At 36.3% G+C, this 11892-nt stretch overlaps 1 long non-coding RNA gene across 1 annotated transcript; it reads left to right on the top strand.

Moving 5' to 3' along the window:
• Positions 1–364: 364 nt before the first annotated feature.
• LOC126941996 (uncharacterized) lies at positions 365–7786 on the top strand. Its single transcript, XR_007721474.1, has 3 exons — positions 365–525; positions 5621–6012; positions 7284–7786. It is a non-coding gene; the product is annotated as an uncharacterized LOC126941996 (long non-coding RNA).
• Positions 7787–11892: the final 4106 nt, after the last annotated feature.

Raw genomic sequence — 11892 nt, 5'->3', positions numbered from 1 at the left:
GCCTTCGTCCAGGGACAAAACGAAAGCTCATAGTAGGTCATTGCCTCTGGAAGGAAAGTGGCACTGGTGCCCACTTAAAGTCAGATTGGACCGCAAAGGGGGACACCCCAGTGGATCCTCTGGACCTCAACCTTTCCAAAGGGGATGCCCTTGACAGATGTTCTGTGGTCTAGTACTAAACCGTTCTTAGAGTTTTCTCTCACAGTTGCAATACTGTTTGGCTCCAATATTGTTTGGAATCTGGAGTTTGCTGTTAAATGAGAAAGTGGAATGGAGTTGTATGCATTCAGGCTTTTGTGCTGCTGTTCTCAGCAGGGGGCCTGGTTAATGTGTGATGCTCTCCTTTGGTGCTGTTTGGCTCCAGTGTTCTTTGGAGTCTGGGGAGGTTTGTCCTTTAAAAATCAAACTGCCATGGAAACTGCTTTACCTGAAATTTTGGTTCACAGCCTTCCTTGCATAATCTATTGGGGCAAACAAAGTAAAACCAGCAAAATGGCATTGCTATCTCATGGCTAGGATTCCAAGGTAAAAGTTATTGAATCTTCATTCGTGTGTGTATATATACATGTCTACATGTGTTTATTTGTATGGATACTTATTGTTATATGTTGTGTCTACCAAATTGGCTTATAAGTAAGAGTGCTCATAAATTAAGTAAATTAAGCAATTTTCAAGTTCATATGACTTAAGTATAACTTTACTAAACAAGCTGATTTTAAAATTATTGGTAAAATAAAAATGGAAATGCTTTCAGAATTGTCAGCATACATTTTTGTCTGGATTTTATATTTGTCTCTGCTAGATATTTTAAGATATCAGGGTTTGGCAAAGAAGATTATAAAACTACAAACCCAGCCAAAACAAAATGATCTTGGTTTGCATGCCTCTTTTTGACAAATGAGAATAATTTAATGTTTGCTAAATCTTCTGAGTTATTGGCAAAATTACCCATGTATTTAACTTTGAGACTGTTACTTAGGTTTAGGTGAGCACCTGATGTTCATTGGTATTAAAAACGTGGTTAACAAGGAAATAACTAATTTTAAATTCTAGTGTCTAATGTCTCAGTTTACAGAAGTAATCTAGATAAACTGCTAAAAGTAAAAGAATTGAGTACAGTGAATGGAACAAATATTTTAGGTAAATTTTTTGTGTAAATTAAAATCTTAAAATTATTTTTGATGCTCATTTAATATCTGGATCATTTCCAATTAAAAAAGAGTTATGATATGAGGAAATATGTTTCTAAAAATTGTGGAATTGTTCTTATCTATACATGCCCATATGTGACAGTTCAGGACTTCTGGCTTCTTATGGTTTCATTAAAGTTTTAGGTTACTAAGGATAAGAATTCTAGCTTATGCATAATTCTGTATACAAAATGTGTCAGAAAGTGTTGTGTTATTAGTGAGAAAAAGAATACTTTTGCCTAATTCAGAAGTTACCTAAAAGTTAGTTCAAATCACAGATTTGAAAAGGTTATTTTTGAACAATGTAGTAAGGAACCAGTAAGTAGGGGATGACAATGTGGAAAAGTTTAGATAATAAAATATTCTTTAAAACCTGATAGAGAATTGAATATATTTGCTTAATTAACATTTTCATAGTTAAGGGTTTTAGTCTTGATTAAAGTAAAATGAGAAATATTATAAAGAAATGCATTGGCAGTTTGGCAATCCTTTTTTTAAATGTAGTTAAGCATGAATCCAGATTTAGTGTGGAGCCAAATTTCACATACATGCTCGCATTACTTTACACTATGTTCATAGTTTTGTGTGGATAGTGCTGGCACCGGCATGCTTATTGGTCATGTGCCCAGAGTGAATTTCTTGATTGTACAAGATGTATGGTAATATTGGTAGGCTTAAGGCTATTGAATTGTGTATCAGGAATGAAACATTCACTCTGTGGATTTTTGGGATAACACTCTAACCTCCAGTGTAGATTGACTAGGAAAAGCTTAAGGTTGGTTTCCTGTTTGTTTTTGTTTTTAATTTTCATTCATTTGCTGTTTATTCTCCTTTGGGCTTTGCATATGTATGTATATATACAAAACCATGATTTTTTTTTTTAGGTTCTAATGGAAGGCTTTTATTTGGTTCTGTGAATAGTTATTTTGTCTCCTATGCATTTCTAGCAGGTCACCATTTGTTCTATTTATTAGGAATCCTTAGGCTACCTTTGTCAGGCCTGCAGGAATTAATGGAGCATGGAGCACACCAGCTTTTTAACTTTTTGGAGTTTAAGCTTCCTGATATGTTAGGTGTGTTGAGTATACTTTTGTAAATAGAATTTGAGTCATCTCTCTCTCTCTCTCTCTAATTTCTCCAAAATTTGTAAACTATTTGTGAACGTTCTTAATTCATAGTAATGTGTTTGTTTGCATACAGCCAAGCAAGGCTGCTAGGTCTGCTCAGGAGGAAAGAACCCAGAAATGCAACATGCTGGCAAAAGGGTAAAAATTTCTTACCATTCAGACTCTGGCCTCTCTCTCTCTCTGTGTAAACTTGTTAAATGAATGGTAAAAGTCACTGTTTACCTCCTCTGTAAAATTTGTATTAATACAAAAAAGAATTCTGAGGCTAGTCTTAAACTGTAGTGAATCTGGTGTGCTTTGTGTGTCTTTCTGTATTATTCTGTCATACAGGGGGTACCTTAGGATGAAATGTGTACCTAGGACCCCATAGGTCCCCTGTTCAAGACAGCTCAGCAAACTTGTCAGTCATGTCCTTGGGGGCTTGACCTTGTAACCATGTGGCCATTCTTTCTCTTTTCACAATGGTGTCCCAGGTTTAGGGTTTAATTCCTGGCTTAGGGAATGAGTCCTTTGTCATCTGTCTGTCTGTGTTTTTATATGTGTTGTATATATAATATAAAAGAGGTTTAATTAATTGGTTTAAAAATAAGAGCTTAAATCAAATATTTTGTCAGAAAAGTAAAAAGTGTAATGTCTTTTAATTAGTTCATGTTACTTAAATAATCTTTGGGAAATAAGACAGTTTTAAAGATTATTGGTAAAATAAAAATATCTTCAAAATGCAAACATTTGGTCTAAATTATGCAGGTCAGATATTAGGTTTGTTAAATGCTTTAAGGTCATATACTGCTTCTTTGACTTTTAAAATTTGTTCAGTTTATTTGAGCAATTGATTCTAGATAAGACCTGGGGACATGTGAAATTAGCCACATCCCCTAACTATGCAAAGAAAGTTATAAAGAAAAGATATTTTATATAAGATAGGATCTTGTATGGTAAATTATTGTCCTAAAGTAAAATAACTGGATGTTTCAAATGGGAGATGTTTAGGACAAGCCAGAAAGTCCAAGCATGTTATAGATGGTCTGTGTAAGTTGTGAAATTATTTATAAAAGAGAATTTATGCAAGAAATGTTGTACAATTTAAAGGAGATTAGGCCTCCTAAATGCTTCATAAAATGTCACTACTTGCCTGCTTTACAGCTGAGTAAGGCCTGGGACACATGGAGTTAGATACTGGAAAGAGATAGACCTTATCTGAACTTCTGTCTGGGTCCTAGGCTCCACACCTAGCACATAATTAAAATCCTGAACTTACCAAGGTTTTCACCCAAAGTAAAAGTCGCTAAGAGTTAACATTGTAACATGTAATTGAGATTACTGAAGAAACAGTTTTACATGAACAGTGTGTAAGCATAGTCAAATATGTTTTTGGTAAAAGATTATAAGATTGGGAATATGGATTTATTTTTTTGCCTAAATGGTTAAAGGATTGTTTTAAGTTAGGCTAAAGCTAAATGTTTGAACAAACTGTGGAAGGTTTGTAAAAAAAAAAATAAAATCTCATGAAAAATTCTGTGTGTGAACATATTGACTAAATTTAAGGGGGCATTTGCTGGTATTTCCATAAATTAAACATTGAAATAAAAGCACAAACAGGGTTTTCTTAAAGCATTGATGTGCTCTTTAACAAATATTTGCAAAGGGTTATAAAAGGTTTATGAGAATCTCACCTTGTGGTCAAACTGATTAAGATTGGAAAGATTTGTCTATAAAGTTTTATTTAAAAATTGGGGTTAACATTAATAGTATACTAATGCAAGAGTAAAATTTAGTTTTCTCTCTTAAACAAGATTTTCATGTAATATTAAAAGATAATGGCTGGGTGTGGTGGCTCACACCTGTCATCCCAACATTTTGGGAGGCCAAGGTGGGAGGATCAACTGAGGTCAGGAGTTTGAGACCAGCCTGGCCAACATGGTGAAATCCTCTCTCTACTGTACCAAAATTAGCCAGGTGTGGTGGTACGTGCCTGCAATCCCAGCTACATGGGAATCTGAGGCAGGAGAATTGCTGGAACCTGGGAGGCAGAGGTTGCAGTGAGCCAAGATTGCGCCACCGTACTCCATTTTGGGCAACAAGAGTGAGACTGTCTCAAAAAAAAAAAAAAAAAAAAAGATAATTAAAGATTTTTGTTTGCCCTTTGAATAAAACTACTGAAATAAAGAAGGGAAAGACAAGAGACAGATTGTTTGGAAAGCCTTCCATCTATCAATGAGTAAAGGTTTTTGCCTTTAAAAAAATTTTTTTTGAGTCATTATTTGGCTAAATGAATGACTTGTAACCTGGAATTTTATTTCATAATATCAAGTGTTTTAAACCTTTAACATATTTGATAGGCTTCCCAAAATCAAAATTGTCTTTTTCTGACTTCTAACTTTGAGATGCTACAGAAGGCCCCTGAAGCTTCCAAAAGAGAGGTAAACAGAATTATTTGACATGTTGAGTTACATGAGAAGCACTGTCAAAAGTAGTTTTTAAAAACGTTTAATCTTCAGGTTAGGTTTTAGTGAATGATATTAATATATGTTACAAAATTGTATAGAATTTCTAAAATTTTAATATGTCTGATTATATGCTATCAATCATAATTATGGATATTATGTTAAATTATTGTAAACCACAGAAATAACCAAATTTCCTTGTCAATTGTATTTTTAACTATTTAAAGTCATTTCTACAGTTAATTACTTAATACTGATGCAGTTTCTGAAAATTTCACAAGCACAAAAATCCTAGAATATGGTGTCTTTGAGAAGGTTCAGTAAAGGAAGAAAAGAACCCTAAAAAGCACTCTTGAATACAAGTTTCTAATAACTTTTTAATCATATCATTTGAACTGGGTAAGAATTCCTGGAACCTTAATGAAAAGAGTAACTGGGTTATAAAGCTGCTAACCTAAGTAGAGCAAAAATTAATTAAATAACAAGAAAATACTTTGCCAGATTTTCATGCTAAATCAGCTGATACTTAAATTGTTTAGATACACAATTTGAATGAACTTCATGGTCTAAGAGTCAAATTACCTTTTTTAACCCATCAGTTACCAGTACTATGCACCTAATTTGGAGAAACGACTGGTATTCAAGAGGATGTAAGTCTAATGTTAATTAAGCATTGACTCATGAAGAACCATGTTGGCCACCTTGTCCTTCCTGAGTCCTTAAAGCTTTTATTATTAAAAGTTCTGCATTCTGTCACTCATTATGGAAAAGATAAAATGATACAAATTGAATATATTGGTGTGGTGACTTATAAATTGCTAAAATAGTTTATAACCAATGTTTCATCCCATATTCCTAGGAAAACAATTAAAGCTTCAGATATATGTGATCACCTGATGGACCACTCAAATATTTTATAAAGGGATTTTATTCAATTTTTACCTTCAATGCATGTTTTCTGGTTATATAAATGCTCTCCCACACAAGAGGGCTGATGTTATAACACTAAGTTATTATGCCACAGTGCATTTTCATCTGGTAAAGAAAGCTTTTTATGATTCACTGAAGACAATCAAGCCTTTCACAATCTAGAACCCAAAAATTGGATCTTCTGAGAACATCAGAGAAAGACTGTCCTTGCCATCCACATTGCAGCCAAAGTTTGGAAACTTGAACTTTGGGTTCATAATCTCACAACTGAGAAGTGTCCCTCCACACTCATGGAACTGTACACCCGTTGGAACCCTTAAGGTAAAACTAACCAGGGAAGTCCCTCCTCAGAAGAAAACATCCTTGATGTGAACAGCTTTTCCCAAGATCATGGATCAAGGCTTCTACTATCATGAGACACTTACCTATGAATATTTTTTCTTGTTTATGTTTCTATGAACAATAGAAATGAAAAAGAGATCTGTTGTGTGCACTTACGAGGTATATTTTTTATTTGTGAAGGATTTTGCAGGCAGCCTTATACATGGATAAACTTATACTTTGATAGATAAAAGATTAAGGTCCAGTATAAGTCAGAAACTTCAATGGTGCATATGTTGCTTCATAATCAGTTAGAAACAGAACATTGGCTCACCCCTCTTAACCCACATTATGGGTTAAAGAGAACATTGCCAGGAGGCCTTCACTCTTATAGAAGGGCATCATTTGTTAGGACCTTTTTCCATGGTTTGGAGTAAACAAGTCAATGATTAGAATGTATCCCTCATAATGGGCTCTATAGCAGATTCTGTAAAGGCTATGGTTACACAACAGACTTTAAAGTTCTTTTGAAAGTTATGCTAAATAATAGAACTGGCTACACAGAAAAGTGTCTGGAGAAAACAGCAGATATTATAGAGATTCAGTTGTAGCAGATTAACAAAGAGACTGCTTAGTTAAGCAAGTAGACTCTTTAGCTCATTCTTTGATCTCTTTGATTTTAGGATGTTTGGTTTATGGGGGCCCTGGGTAAGGAGCATACATTCTCCAAGAGGACAGTCATTATATAGTCATATTATAGTCATAATAATAGTCTCCCTGGCATGCTGTATTCTCCCAAAGGCTTTAAATGTTTGCATGCAGCCATCTCTAAGATGTCAAATGGTCTCTCTTCAACTGGAGTGACAAGAGCTGAAAGAAGTGTGAGACCATGAGAACACTGTAACCTATGAATGACATACTGAGACCAGAAACCCAAAATGATGGTAACTGAGAGTAGTGCTAAGGCTCTAAGTTTTGGTCATACTCTCCCTATATGAGGACCTGATCAAAAAGGGAGAATTAAATATATATATATATATATATGGTAGGCCATTGTTTTGGACTGAGCTCATGCACTAGCCCCAACAGACCAAACCAAACCAAAATGGAGTTGCTTGTGCTAAGACTTTAAGGAAACACACAGCTCCTAGAACAGACCAGGTTTTCTTTTTCTTTTGCAAATCTCTATAATAAACATTCCTGATAGCATAGGTATCCACACCCTGAAATTCCATTAAATCTTTTAACCAAATTCATTTTATCTCATCTAGAGACCGTCAAGCTTCATATGATCATGCGACAGGGGTTCCAGCCAGTTCCAGGTAAAGACACCACCCCTGGCCATCATGGAGCTACCCTGCCTTCACTAGACAGAGCATGGCAAGAGTTCTGTGATCTCCAATAGGTAGTGACTATGCCCCAAGCCAGCATGAAGCAGTCACAGAAGAAAGAGCACCAGATCCACCACCTCCCATAAAGATTTATGGAGATTACATCTTTCAGGGGGGAAATGAGGAAGGAGAATAGGGCCTGGAGACAAGGAACCTAAAGACTTCCTAGAATGAAATCAAATGGAAACACATCAGCTATTTCAGGAAATATCCTCTTTATTTACATAGGGCATATACCAAGTTACCAATGGAAATGTCTAGAGGGTATTTAAACCCCAGAAAATACAGTAACAGAGCTCTTGAGCCCCTATGCTCAGGCCCATTCCCACCCTATGGAATGTACTTTCATTTACAATAAATCTCTGTTTTTGTTGCTTTATTCTTTTCTTGCCTTTTTTGTGCATGTGGTACAATTCTTTGTCAAGATGTCAAGAACTTGGACACACTCTACTGGTGGCACTTCTTTATAATTTCTTACTGCTTAAAAGTCACATACTCCTTGTCACTAGGTTCTAACTTCCCTTAAATGTTTCCACAGATAGCATCTTTAATGTTAAGAAACCTCAACTTTTCCATGTGAGATATTTTTCAGATTCTGTATTCCAATGGGTCCACCGACACCAGCCAGTTTGAAAATCCTCTCTGAGGAACTGACTCAGTGCAAGAATGCAGTTTCTATATCTTTATGATTTCCTCCCCCATTCCCCAACCAATCACCTCCTTTGCCCTCTACCCATTGAAATTATCTTAAAAACTCCAGTTGAAAACCCCTCAGGGTGGCAGATTTGAGGTTTCCTCTCATATCCTCATTTGACTTCCCTATGATTATTAAACTCTTTCTCTGCTTCAACCCCTGCTATTTCAGTGTAATGGTATGTTATTGTGCAATGGGTAATCGAACCTGGTGATCTTATAACAGCTGGCATACGTCTTGGAGTTCAAAGGCTAAACAGCCTGGAGTTTGGATGTGCAAGGGCAGAAGAAATGTGTTCCAGCACCAGGAGAATGAGCGAGAGGAAACTGTCTTTCCTTTTCTGTTCTATTCAGGCCCCCAACTGATTAGATGGTGCCCACCCACATTGAGAACAGATCTTCCCCACTCAAACCCCAACTCACTAATCAATCTCCTTGAGAGACACCATTACATGTGCACCAAAAAATAATGCTTTGCCAGTTCTCTAGGTCTTCTTTAATCCAGTCAAGTTGACACCTGAAACTAACCATCACAAAGGTCAAAAATTAAAAGTTTATTGTATTAAAATTATATATCATATATATTTTAAATTGTCAATAGGCAAGTTAAAAATCACGTATTAAACATCTCATTTACCTTTACCTTAAAAAACTTATGTATAAATGTAGAAGGATTAATAGTATTCAAAATTCACTACTTCCTAACCACCATAGTAATAATTTATTCAGGCAAGAATCAAAGTCGAGGAATGAAAGTACAATAAAGAATGATATATTCCCGAAGTAAATGTATTATTTCAAAGTATTTCTCCACAAAATACTTACCAGTTACAAAGGGAGAAATGGTAACTCTACAGTGGGGAATCTTTGTAGATATGAAAGCAACCTAGTTATCAAATTAATATGTGATAATAATAGAACCAATTGGTATGTTTTGCCTCCTGATGTGATATGCTCAAAAATAATCTAAAATTATTTTGATGGTATTTCCAAGTATGCATAATCTGAATCTAATCACGCTAAACATCAGGGAACTCAAATGGAGGGACAATATACACATAACTACACAGTGTTCTTTAAAAATGGAAAGGTCATAAAAGGGAAAGACTAAGGAATTGTTCCAGAGTAAAGGAACAGATTAAAGGCAATTGTTAAAGACAATGAGTCATCCCTTTAAAAAGGACTAATAAAAATTTAAAATATTAGCAAACTGCTTAAGAAGAGAAAGCACAAATAGCTAACATGAAGAATGAAAAATTGGACTTAAATCAGAAAAAGACAAAACACTTTACAAAAGAAGATATCCAAAATGGTACTTAACATCATTAGTCAGCAGGTATACGCAAATTAAAGCCAAATAAAATACTATTATACATCCTGAATGGCTATTATGGAAAAATGAAAAATGACAAGTGCTGATGAAAATATAGAACAATGAGAACTCCCATATACTGCCACTGGGAAGATAAATTGATACAGCCACTTTGAAAAACTGGCAGTATTTCTAAACATGGAGAAATATATACTTGCAAATCAGAAATTTTACTCATAGGCATATAGCCAAAAGAAGTATATAAATCACATATTGACCAAAGACATGTAGTAGAATGTTCAGAGAAACTTTTCATAACATTTGTCATTTAAAAATTCAATGTAGAACAAATAATAAAATTGTCACGTAGTCACATACTGCCAATACTATACTACAGCAATAATAATTGATGATCTACAATTACACACACACAAAACAAAATGTTGAATGAAAGAAGCGTGAAACAAAATTAAATTTTGGGGCCCCAAACTCATTTAGCTAAAAGGAAGAGTCAAGCTAGGAGCTGGGTTATGCAAACCTGCATCCCGCTTTTGCTTCCTAAATAAGACAACTACAAGATGAAAGGCTACACACCTCCCCCATATTTTGCTCAAAATGAAATTCCTAGCGAGCTGTTAAAATTTCACCAAGGCAATGCAAATCGACAGCTTATCTTTATAGGTGCAGTCACCCATGGGCCACCAAAATAAATTCTTATCTGATTGTTCCCCTGCCCCATTATGTCTATATCTTTTTTTTTTTTTTAATTGAGACAGAGTCTTGCTCTGTCACCCAGGCTGGAGTGCAGTGGTGCAATCTTGGCTCACTGCATCCTCCACCTCTGGGTCAAGCAGTTCTCCCACCTCAGCCTCCCGAGTATCTGGGATTACAGGTGTCCACCAACACATCCAGCTAATTTTTTGTATTTTTAGTAGAGATGGGGTTTCGCCATGTTGGTCAGGCTGGTCTTGAACTCCTGACCTCAAGTGATCCACCCGCCTTGGTTTTCCAAAGTGTTGGGGTTACAGATGTGAGCCACCACACCCAACCTGATCTATGTTATCTTATGTAAACTGTAGATTCACTGAGCCAGAACAAAGGCATAAATGACATTTTTCCCTACCTGACTCTTGCATGAAAATTGTGTGCTTCTCAATATCCCACCCTTTCCTCTTTAAATTTGGAGCCCTCAAAATCATCTGCAGAGAAAGGCATAGACCTGTCTCTGGGTTTGTCCTTAACTTTGGCAAATAAATCTCCTAAAATGATTAAGATTTGTCTCATTATTTTTCTAGATTGACAGAAGCTAGACACAAGTGTATATATATCACACACACACACATATATATATATCATTTATACATTTCTATACACAGCTTAAACTGATCTACATTGTTGGAAGTCCAGATATTAGTTATCCTTGATGAAAGGTGGTAATTGCAAGGGAGGACATGGAATATTATTAACGTTCTGCTTCTTGATCTGGGTTTTGGTAACACAGGTATGTTTCTTTACAAAAATTTATTGAGTTATGTATATTTTTTCTGCATGTATATTTTACTTCAATTGAAGTTTTTAAAATTATATTTATTTTACTTATCAGATTTTCAAGATAAAAAATTTAATAATACACTGGTCTACCAAGGATACAGAAAAATAAGCATCCTTATGCTTGTCGGCATGGGGGTAATGTGGTACAACTTTGGTATAAAGAGTGTTAACAGAGAGGAGTGCCAAGATGGCTGACTAGAAGCAGCTAGTGCATACCTCTCTCAGGGGGTAATGTGGTACAACTTTGGTATAAAGAGTGTTAACAGAGAGGAGTGCCAAGATGGCTGACTAGAAGCAGCTAGTGCATACCACTTGACACAGTGGCAAGTAAACACTAGTTCTTCAAGTGGTTCATCCAGAAGGTCACATTGGGATTCATCCGGGAAGCATGGAAAACCATGGAAAGCAGAGAGGAGTGAAGCAGGACAGCCACCCCTGCTGGATTGGCACAGAACCAGAGGAGGCGCCTTACCATGGGAAAAGGGTGAGTGAGAGCCCCTGAGGAACTACATCTCCACCATGGACCTTTTCAATCATGAACACAGGAGATCTCCCTTGACCCTCCTGGACCTCCACACCAACATGGAGAGCTGCCTGGAGTCTGGACAGAGCCATGACTCAGACCCATGTTGAGCCCCACAGGCCTTGGATCCCTGAATACCTAAGTGCCAGCTGCTGTAGCCTCACCAACAAGGGAGGCCAGACTCCTTTGTACACCCCTAGTATAGGGGCCACATCCACAGTGCTGAGGAGTAAATGGACTTTAGGCCCCGCCTCTGCTGTACCTTACTGGGCAACGCCCTCTGGCCTGGTTCCCCAGCACAGCCACCCTACCCTAGCCTGATCACTGTGGCAAATCAAGGCTCTCCATTTCTCTAGGACATAGGTCCCAGAGGAAACAAACAGGCCCACTGTAATTTCCACTATCACAAT

Source organism: Macaca thibetana, chromosome 1 (assembly GCF_024542745.1).
Source record: "Macaca thibetana thibetana isolate TM-01 chromosome 1, ASM2454274v1, whole genome shotgun sequence".
Lineage (NCBI taxonomy): Eukaryota > Metazoa > Chordata > Mammalia > Primates > Cercopithecidae > Macaca > Macaca thibetana.
This window is presented reverse-complemented; position numbering and strand designations above follow the sequence as displayed.